The sequence below is a fragment of the Eupeodes corollae genome, chromosome 1 (genome assembly GCF_945859685.1).
Source record: "Eupeodes corollae chromosome 1, idEupCoro1.1, whole genome shotgun sequence".
In the NCBI taxonomy this organism is placed as follows: Eukaryota; Metazoa; Arthropoda; class Insecta; order Diptera; family Syrphidae; genus Eupeodes; species Eupeodes corollae.
In genome coordinates, this window is record NC_079147.1 from 56,224,493 (window position 1) to 56,235,751 (window position 11,259).

Consider the following 11,259-nt stretch of genomic DNA (forward strand, 5'->3'; position numbering starts at 1 on the left):
ATCCTGATTTTAATAAAATTCTCCTAATTCTCCTACTTCCCAACATAAATCACACCTTCAACACAATTAAAAGGACTTCCAAATATCCCACTTCTTAGGAGATGTCCAAGATTATTCCTATCCCGAAAGAAAAAGGAGTACAGACCCATAGCTATTCTTCCTATTTTATTTAAGGATTTAATTGAAAAAGAACTCTTGACTCTTCTGCAGCCAGGATTCCAGTCTAGACATTGTTGGTTTTCAGCTTTGCTTAATGTGTCCGATGATATAAGATAGGTTTTAGAAAAAAAAGTACTACTGTGGTAAACAAATTTGACCAATTGTACGTAAACCGTATCTTGTAATGGTAAATAGTCTTCGTTCCTTTCTGTTTATACTGGTGTTCCTCAAGAATTAATCCTTAGACCTTAACTGTTTTTTTATTAATAATCTTCCTTCCATTTTGACCTTCTGTTAATATCATATCCAGGCTGATGATGTTCAGTTATAAATAAGTTTTCCTGATGTCATGATTAAGGATGTAATAGCTAAAATTAACATTGATCTACAGTCTTTACAGGATTGGTCAATCCGCAACGGACTTAAACTTAATCTTGTAAAAATTAAAGCTGTTTCAATATTAAATAAGAAACTCAAACCTGAAAACATCTCTTTCGTTATATTAAATAAATCCATAATTGATTCTGTTTCAAAAGTCAAAAATTATGGATTAATCTGCAACAATAGACTAAGTTGGGATACCCACGTCGAAACTGGTGTGTCAAATATTTATGCTCCAATTAGAGGAGTTCCTATTATTAGTTCAATTCTACCCACTTAAATTAATAAAATAAATAAAATTTAATTAAGTCACTCGTTCTGCTTATAATAACGTTTAAATGCGAGCTGTTTGCAGACCTTAAGAAAATAAAGGTAACATTGAATGTTTTTAACCTGAGTAGATTTGATCATGTCTCGTTTCAGGCTCGTCAAGTTTTTAAATGTAACCAGGAAACCTTCTGCAAGTATCGGTATGTAAGTGTGTTGTATCTTACTTTCCAATTTGATTATTTAAAAGGCTTCAAGTTATCAATCTTATAGACTTCAAGTTATCTATCTAACAGACTTAATTATTGTCTCGCTAACCTGCCATAGGAAGTTATTGTAATGGGTCCGATTTTTCAAATTGAAAATTTTGACATTTCTCAACGTTTCAAGGCCCCTAGAGTCGAAATAAAAGATTTTTAGAATGATGTCTGTGAGTGCCTGTGTACATCCGTACATCCGTAGGTCCGTACGTTCCCGACGTTTTTTTCATCGTCCATAGCTCAAGAACCAGAAGAGATATCGATTTCAAATAAATTTTGTTATACAGATAATAAGGCAGAAAGATGCAGAAAGGGCTCTCAAGAAAATTGAGTGGGTGGTTTTTTTACCAAAGCAGTTTGAAAAAAAGGTGAAAATTTTGTAACATGATACCAAACAAATATATTTTTTGAAAAATTAATTAAAAAACTGAAAAATAAAATTTGTCACACCCAAAATTGTACGACTTAAATATGATTTCATCTCCAAAATAATTTTGTGCAACGAAGAATAATGTTTTTGACATCTGATAAAATTTTGAGAAAAATCGAATTGACAATTTTTTTTTATAAAAAATAAAAATATAAAAAAAACATAACTTAAAGTTGGTAAAAATTGAATATCGATTCAAATATCTTTTCAAAAACTTGAAATTTAGGCTTCAAACTTATTTTATCTTATAAGAAATACTATTTTTAACATTCGGTAAAATTTTGAAAAAAAATCGAATTGTCAGTTTTTGTACAAAAAATAAAAATCTAAAAAAAAATGTATAAAAGTTGTTAAAAATTGATTTTCGACTCAAATAACTTTTCAAAAATTGTAGATATTGGCTTTAAACTACTTTTATCTTTCAAAAAAAATTATTTTTAATATTCAGTAAAATTTTGAAAAAAATCGAATTAACGGTTTTTGTACAAACAATTAAAAACCTAAAAAAAAAAATTACAAAAGTTGGTAAAAATTAATTTTCGACTCAAATATTTTTTCAAAAATTTGAAATATTTGCTTCTTTGAAAAAAATCGAATTGATAGTTTTTTTTAAAAAAAAAAAACAGAAGTAAAACTTGGTAAAAATTTACTTTTGACTCAAATAGCTTTTCAAAAATCAAAAATATTATATTTAAACTTATTTTATTTCCCAGAAAAAATTGTTTTCAATATTCAGTTATTTTTATATAAAAATCCAACAGTCGGTTTTTTCATAAAAATAAAATCTACAAAAAATAGTTCGCAAATTTGGTTAAAATTGATACGAGTACATACTACATGTAGAAAAACTTTTAAGCAAGACAAATCGACAGATGGTGTGGGTCACATCCCAGCCTCTTTTTTTATTTTTTTGTTCATATTTTTAGACTGTTAAACAATCGTCCCAGTCATATGAGGTCTAGAATCGAAAAAAAGAAAGTTCCAATATATTTGTTTTAAATATTTCTCGAACTTGACTGTACCTTTAATATACTAATTTGTATTTCTTTTTTCGGAAATGTTAATTAATTTTTTTTAATCTTCTTTAATTTTAACTAATACATTTTATGGATTAAAATCTGACTATTCATAAGTCTTATTTGATGTTCACCTGCTTTATAAATAAATAAATATCAAAATGCCTAGTTCCAAATATCGATAAAAACAGAATTCTTTCAACAGCAGCAATATTCCCAGTTATTCCTAAGAAACACACAGGTTAAACATCACTTACCTCCCAAAATAGCTCAAATTTGTCCACATGTGTCACTATTGTCGCTTAAGAAATTTCTAAGTGACGAATTATGACTGCTGAAAATTCACCATTTTTGTAGTGTAGGTTTATAATTCCATCATTACTAATAACGTGGTTTTTACGTGTCCAATGTCAAAAGGTGACAGCTTAAAAATGAAAACTCTTATTGGCAAACACTTTATGTGTTAAAACTTGTCTTTTAATACTTTTAACATTATAATAGTGTTTACTTTTTGGAAAACAAGAAGGAAGTTAACAAAAAGAAAATCTTGGGGTTAATGAAAAAAATGTTCTTTTTCTCTAATGTTTTTTCTTTTGTATACGTTGTTTATCAGAAAGATCTCTTCTCAAAATCATACTTAAGGCACAATATCTTAAATTGTTAAACTAGGTGAGTATCCAAAAAAAGATAATTTAAGATAAGATATGAAGTAATAATTTGTATTTATTAAAATAAGCCAAATGTCTAGTTCAAGTATTTTCAGTTAATAGCAATGATATCAGAATGCGCGACGTGTTGATGTTAATAGATAAGAAAGACTCGCAGTATTTTGAAATATCTTAATTTAAGCTTTTAGTCCCCGTTTCGAATATCAGTTAAAATTCGAGCTAAATTCTGGTATGGAATCCTTGTGCATTACACAGTAAAACAAGCATTGCAATTATTAACCAATTCTCAGAATTATATTTCAAAGCCTGAAATCAAGCTAAATAATTAATAACAATATATATTTTGTACGTATTTCACGAAGTTAGAACTTTAAAATTCAAATTTGTATACGGACCGCTGAATAATTTAGCTTAAAGTTGTGATCAAAAAATAGTATAGTTTTGGTACACAGTAGAAAAATATTAAATTTTGTCTTATTTTTATTGGGTCACATTATTTTTGAACACAAAAGCTAAAATTTAAAAATTGTACTTTTTGAAACAAGTCAATTTTATTAATGTGATAAACTATTTAAGAAGTAGATATGCAATCTAAAATTTAAGTTTAATCTGTTTTATGTAAAAATCTTTTTGAGAAGTTAAATCGATATATTTTTGTAGGAAAACACTGTTTTTAAATATAACAAAAATATTTACAAAAAGATTCATGTGGCATAAAATAACTTGGAAGTCAATTTCTTCTTTTTTTCTCAAGATATTTAATTCAAAACTTAATTTTTAGTACTTTTTCATGTATTGTTGGTTCAGGTTATTTATTCTTCTCTCAATTGGTAATAACTTTAAACAAATAATAATAACAATTTTGTTTTGTGAAATAAAGAGAATTAGACGTCAATTTTTTTTTTACCAAGATACTTAAGTCGAAAAACAATTTTTACCAGTTCTAAGTTTTTTTTCGCAGGTTTCGTTTTTTTGCAAATAAAAAGATTTTTTTCCAGAAATTGATTAAATGTCAACAACAATATATTGTACAAATAATTTTGAAGTAAATTCAATAATTTTGTATCGAGATATTCATTCGAGATAATCATTTTTTACAAAATTTTAGTTGTATTTATGGAAGTTTTTTACTTTGGTTTAAAAAACTGTCAATACGATTTTATTAAAATCAATACATAATATTGGTAACAGTATTTTTTATAAAATGAAGTTATTTTGAAGGCAGGTCAATTATTGATCCCCGAGATATTTGAGTCAAAAATCGCATTTATCATTTCTCAGTAGTATTTTTCAAGTTTTTGTTCTTGTTAAGAAAACAGTCAATTGAATTGAACATCGTGTCTAAGAAATCCTACGTTATCGAATTTTTAGTAATAATTATTTAAGGTTTTTATTTTCAGATTTATTTTCAGATCTTCTTATAATTTGACCAAATGTTTAAAACGTTATCCTTAGTAATAATACTCGTATGTTCGGTTCGACAAATATTCGAGGGGAAAATATTGGTATTCAATTTCTTCACGTTTTAAAAATCTATAGAATCTAAATGAATGGTTTTAAGAGGAATGTATAGAACCTTGCAGTCTTAAAGGGTTTAACAATTAACTAGTTAGCAATTTGATTAATATTTACTAATCGATTTTAAAATTTTTAACTTTTTTTGTTTTACTAACCAGTACATTTTTAATTGCCTTTTATTTAAAAATAAGCAATTCAACTAATAAGAATTAACAACTGTTTACTGGACCATTCTATCCACTTCTCTTATAAGAATAATTGAACAGATGTCATATGGATTAAGCTAGTTGCTAAAAGTTAAAAATTTAAACAAAATAATTGCAAAGAGATTAAATCATTTAAAATTACTTGAATCATCTTTTCCGCTTAGAAACCTAAAAATGTATTTTACATTTTACTTTATGTAATTATCTTAATTTAATGACAAGTTATTGGACCGAAAATCAAGTTTAAAAAATGTTTGGTACTATTCTTTTTTTGAAATTTTCTGTCTTAAAATTAAAATTTTACCAGATGTTAAAAACGTTGTTTTTAGTTACATACAACAATAAAACAATGGGTAAATTATTTTACTATATTTTGAATAATTGAAAATATCTCGCAAAAAAATTACTTTCGGTTACTAAATCAATCAATAAAAATAAGGCTGGGATGCGACCCACACTGATAACTTTCCATAACATCTGTCGATTTTTCTTGCTTAAAAGTTTGTAGGTTTTCGTGGTGGGTTAAAAAAGTTGTCAGATGAATTATTCTTAAAAAATTTGAAATTGCAAACAATAATTTTCGTATAAAGAAATAGTTTAGCTTGAAAATCTAGCTTTGTTAAATAGATTTTTAGTCGAAAACAAAATTTTAACAATTTCTTATATTTTAAGTTTTGCAAAGCTTTTTAATTCGTAAGTAAATGTTTACCAAGTTTAAGTATTGTTTTTTTTTATGGGTTTTTATTTTTTGTAAAAAAAAACTGTCAACAATATTTCTTAAAAGATAAAAGTAGTTTAAAGCCAATATCTCAAAGTTTTGAAAAATTATTTGAGTCGAAAATCAATTTTTAAAAACTATTATTCATTTGTTTGTTTAGGTTTTAATTTAAAAAAACTGTAAATAATATTTCTTTTAAGTTCAAATTAGTTCGAAGCCATAATTTGAAATTTCCTAACAGATATTTGTGTCAAAAATAGAATTTTACTTTTGTTAAATTGTCTTTTAAGATTTAATTTTTTTTTTAAATTGTCAATTCGCTATTTCTGAAAATGTTTCTGAATGTTGAAAACAATATTTATTATAAGATAAAATAAGTTTAAAGCCATTAGGTATATCAAATTTTTGAAAAGATATTTGAGTCGAAATTCAATTTTTACCAAGTTTTAGTAATGTTTTGTTTAGGTTTTTATTTTTTGTAAAAAAAACGTAAATTTTTTTGTTGGCAAAATGTTTTCAAATATTAAAAACAAAATTTCTTATAAGTTAAAATTAATGGGAAGCTATAATCTTAAACTTTTGGAAAGATATTTGCGTCGAAAATCAATTTTTACTAACTTTTGTGAAATTTTGTTTTAAGTTTTATTTCTTGTTAGAAAAAACTGTCCATGCAATTTTTTTCAAAATTTTACTGAATGTTGACAACGATATTTTTTAAAAGGTAAAAGTAGTTTTAAGCCAATACCTCAAAGTTTTGAAAAGAGATTTGAGCCGAAAATCAATTTTTACCAACTTTGAGTAATTTTTATTTTTGGTTTTTATTTTTTATAAAAAACACTGATTTTATAAAAAACACTGATTCAATTTTTCTTAAAATTTTACCAGATGTTAAAAACGTTATTTTTCGTTACACAAAAATTGTTTGGAAATGAAATCGTTTTTTATTCGTAAAATTTTCGAAGTAAAAATATTTTTTGTCTGTTTTTTTTTTTTTTTGATTTAAAAAAAACTCGTGAATTGGATTTTTTTTCCAAAAATATACTTGTTTGGTATCACAATACAATATATTTCATAAAATTTAATTCAAGTCTCTAGCGTCATTGGTTAGTGAGATATTTACGGTTAACCAAAATGTTTACCTTTTTTTTTAAACTGAAATGATAAAAAAACACCCCCCCCCAATTTTCTTTAGTTCCCTATCTGCATCTTTCTGCATTATTATCTATGTATATAACAACATTTATTTGTTGTTGACCTCATTTGGTTGTTGAGCTACGGACAGTGAAAAAAACTTCGCAAACGTAAGGACGTACGAACGTACGTACGCACGCACGCACAAATATCTTTCTAAAAGTCTTTTATTTCGATTCTAGGGGCCTTGAAACGTCGAGAAATGTCAATTTTTTTAGTTTGAAAAATCGGACCTATTAAAATAACTTCCTATTTAAAATAAAACATAATTTTCATTTCCAATATTTTACGAATAAAAATTGATTTTATCTCTAAAGTAATTGTATAAAACGAAGAGTAATTCTTTTCGCATCTGGTAAGATTTTATAAAAAAATCGAGTTGATAGTTGAAAATCCTGAAAAAAAAATATTAGTAAAAGTTGTTAAAAATTGATTTTCGACCTAATTACACTTTTTTTAAATCAAAGATATTGGCATCAAATTAATTAAATCTCATAAAAATATTGTTTTGACATTCAGCAAAACTTTTAAGAAAATCATGCAGCCAGTATACCATAAAAAAGTACCCAAAATTGGTAACAACTGGTATTCGTTTCTCGATATCTTTGTGAATAAATTAAGGTTTTGACTGCAAAATGATTTCTATAAGTTTTGTTGTAAAGTTAAGTTATTGTTCTTAGAAAAATATAAACGAAAATCGTTATAAATATAATAAATACAAATTTTCAGAAAATTATACTAAAATTGGTAAAATTTTGGACTAAAAACTCGTTAAAAAAAAATCTTGAAATCAAACTTATCTTATCATATGCAAAATATTCTTTCCTTTAGTTTATTTTTAGAAAAATTCAATTAACAATTTTTTTTGCAAGACACGAAAATCCACAAAAATTAAATAGAAAAGGTTTTCCAGTCAAGTATTATAAGAATAAAGAGAGATTTTGTATCTCATACAAAATATTTAAATTAATAAACAATTTAATTTAAATAATATTTTGTCTAAATTTTAAAAACATCGAGAGACGAGCACAGATGGTAGTTTTTAGTCGAAATAAGATTATTGGCTCATTAGTTTAATTAAATAAATTCTTTCGAAATCAAAGAATGGAATCAACACACTGTAAAAAACTATTGCTCAGTACTGTAACAATCTTTAGTTTTCTATGAGATTTTAAAAAAAATGTACACTTGATTAATTGTTTGAAAGGCTTTCTTGACTATTATGAAATATGGTAACAATTGTGAGTTTAGGAGTGCAAACAATGAGGAATATACCAATTTTCTTCTAAACGACTTTGAAACCACATTTGTGTCAATTGAGAAACTAATTTTGATTTTAATGTAAGATGTACCGATGCAATATTTGTATATTGTATCAGTCACAAGGCTTAAATTTAACAACAACAAAAAAAACTACCCTAAATCCTTAAAACGGACAAACAAACAACAAACTATATTTTAATTATGTATGCTAATTTTTCATCAACAATTTTAAGGAGATCTTTCTTCCTTATAAATTGGACATTAGACAGGTAAGAAATCACAGTGAAATCATTATGAAACTCATTACTATAGAAATGTTGAAATAGTACTATTTATACAAAAGCTACCTGTTTGAACCAGACCTCTGTTAACATTCCAATTTATCTCTGAGTTTTTAAAAGCAATTTCAGTATTTGAGTTTAAAATAAGAATTAGTTTTTGAAAACTGAACTTTTAAATAAAGTGTTCCTTAGAATTTCTTGAAGAAATCTCAATTTAACCATTTCACTATATCTTCGAGTAAAATCTGGCCTAGGGTTTTTCAATAATCACAAGACCCAAAGTCACAATGCTTCCATTTCAACCCTTTATTCACTTCTTAACACCACACCCCTTTGCTCTATAAATAATAAGCATCTATTATGATGGACTAAAAGCTAATGTTTCAAAGATATAAATCAGTTCAACTCACAATCAACATTCACTTCATTCACCATCAAAAAATCCATTAAAAACACAAAAAAAACTAATATAATCATTCTCGCTAATTGACGAATAATAGAAAACGAATCATTATTATATCTATTTTAATCCTCACTTTGCTCATTTGAATAAAAAAACTGTTATGTCTATTAACTTTCAAATAACACCAACTCTAAAAAAAAACGTTATTAATGTAATTTACTTCAATCAAAATCAATCATCCACAAGCAACACCTAACACATTTTATTATTTGCCAATTTATGGATTTATTAATAACATAGTAGAGATAGGTAAAATCTGCTATTTTAGAAAACATTGGCGATGAAGAGAAGACAAAAAAAAAGTTTAATTAACTTACAATCTTAGAGGTAACTGTACTGGCAATGATGATTGTTCATAATTACGAAATATACACAATCCACAAGAAACACTTAAAATTTCAAAATACCAGTGCGCGCTTCAGGTATATAAGAGGTATAAGAGCTCTAAGCTTCAAAATGCTTAGTAGAGGTAGAAAGAGATTAGCTCTGACTAATCCTCGTTTAAATAATAATTATCAGGTTTTTGGTTTTTGTTTTGTTGTGTGTTATTTTTTAGGGTAAAATAATTTCAAATCTTTCTTTCGCTTGACCAATCATTTGTAACGAGAACAATATAAATTTTAGAAACACATAAAATACAACGTTTCTTGAATTCAAGGATTTATTTTTTATATTTTTACAGTTTGATTTTGTTTTCTTTCTATTGAATTTAACGAAGAAATAGGTGCACACAATTGAAAAGGGTTGTTTTTGCAACAATCGAATTTGAAAACCGGCTTCAAATTCATACAACCCTTATTTTCAAGGGCACAAAGTACCGAGATACCGACTGTTCGTCTCTCGAGCGACGAGCTTAAAATGTACAAACGAGATTAGCAAGACCACTTTGAAAAGATTGATTTTTATATTTCAAACAGAAATTTATTCGCACGTGAAAATCAAATCACACACAAGACCGGGAGCACAAAACACCACTCACTACCGTGATGAAGTGATGTTCTTTAAAGACTGAAACTGAATCACGGTTCACGGAATCCACCACCACCCGGCTTAAATTCAGAACTCAGATTCGCTTTACAAGAATAACACCAGCAACAGCAACAGCACGAACTTAACTTACTTATATTCTAAAGTATCTCAATCTCAAGCCAATCTCCTCCTCAAACAAGGTAGAGATACAATACGACGCGTCGCCGACGAGTACTTCGAGCAATATTCAGAAAATTCGTACTAAACCAGAACTTCTATCTATTTGCCGTATTTGTATCTGGTGGTGGTTTAGTTAGACTTCAGAGACTTTTGAAGAACCTATCGCTATCGAACACGAACCAGATTTTGCGAACGAACAACAAGTTCAGAGAAGTTAACTTGGGATTGGGCTTAGAGACCAACCGAACATGTATGAAATGTTAAGCTTACTTTTCTTAAAAGAGGAGCATGTTGCACGTATGAAGTTCTTCATTTAGAGGCACGAGTAGATAATGTGTCACATAGTGGATGGCCGCGTCCTTCATTGCAGTTACCTATCTACCTGTGGTGCATATACCTTACCTTCTACTTGACCGAGCTATGGATTATGTTAAGTATCAATGTAGGTAAATACTCGAATCAGGTTGGTAATGTTGTTCGACCACGTGGTATAGATACAAATCAGTGATGTTATAAAATATTTATTCTTTTTGTATATGATAGAAGTAGTTGAAATGGAAAGTGACGAAAAAAGTTTATAGATTTCCAAAATTGACAAACAAATTTAACCGATTAAGATGAAAATTAAACTGATATTTATTTTTTTTTTCGTGTTTTGTTTAACAAGTCGTCAGTTGATTTTTTCTAAAAAATAACTTAAAATTACGATTTGATACTACAGTTTGATTTTAAAATCTATTTTTGTCAACAAGATTTTTAGTAGAAAACAATTTTTACCAATTTTGGTAGCATTTCTTGAAAAATTTTACTTCTTATACATATAAATAAATACAGATTAGACTTTTCTAAAAACAATTTATTGAGTTAACAACAACATTTGACACAGAACGTAATTATTTTGAAGACAATAACTTCATTTATTATCGAGATATAAAGAATCGAGTATCAATTCTTACCAATTTAGCGTATTATTTTCGTAGATTTAAATATGAAAAAACTGACTATAGTATTTTTATACAAAAATTTACCGAGTGTTAAAAACAATATTTTTTTTAAGATGAAATTGAAATAAAGCCAATATCCTAAATTTTTAAAACGATGTTTGAGTCGAAAATCAATTTTACCAACTTTAAATAATATTGTTTATAGGTTTTTATTTTTTATAAAAAACAGAGTCAATGCGATTTTTCTCAAAATAATGCCAGTTGTTAAGAACTATTTTCTTTTTCTTTTTATTTTTTCAGTTTTTTTGATGGATACAAAACATGTTAATTATTTTTTTTTATTTT

General features: G+C 26.6%; 1 protein-coding gene across 1 annotated transcript in view; it reads right to left on the minus strand.

The window, feature by feature from the left end:
* Positions 1-10,031, minus strand: part of LOC129940764 (Y+L amino acid transporter 2) — a 56,662-nt gene extending 46,631 nt beyond the window's left edge. Inside the window, exon 1 of the mRNA XM_056049215.1 lies at positions 9,139-10,031. The gene's annotated coding sequence lies outside the window, so the exon portion shown is untranslated. The remainder of the gene's footprint in view (positions 1-9,138) is intronic.
* Between the last annotated feature and the right edge of the window lie 1,228 nt (positions 10,032-11,259).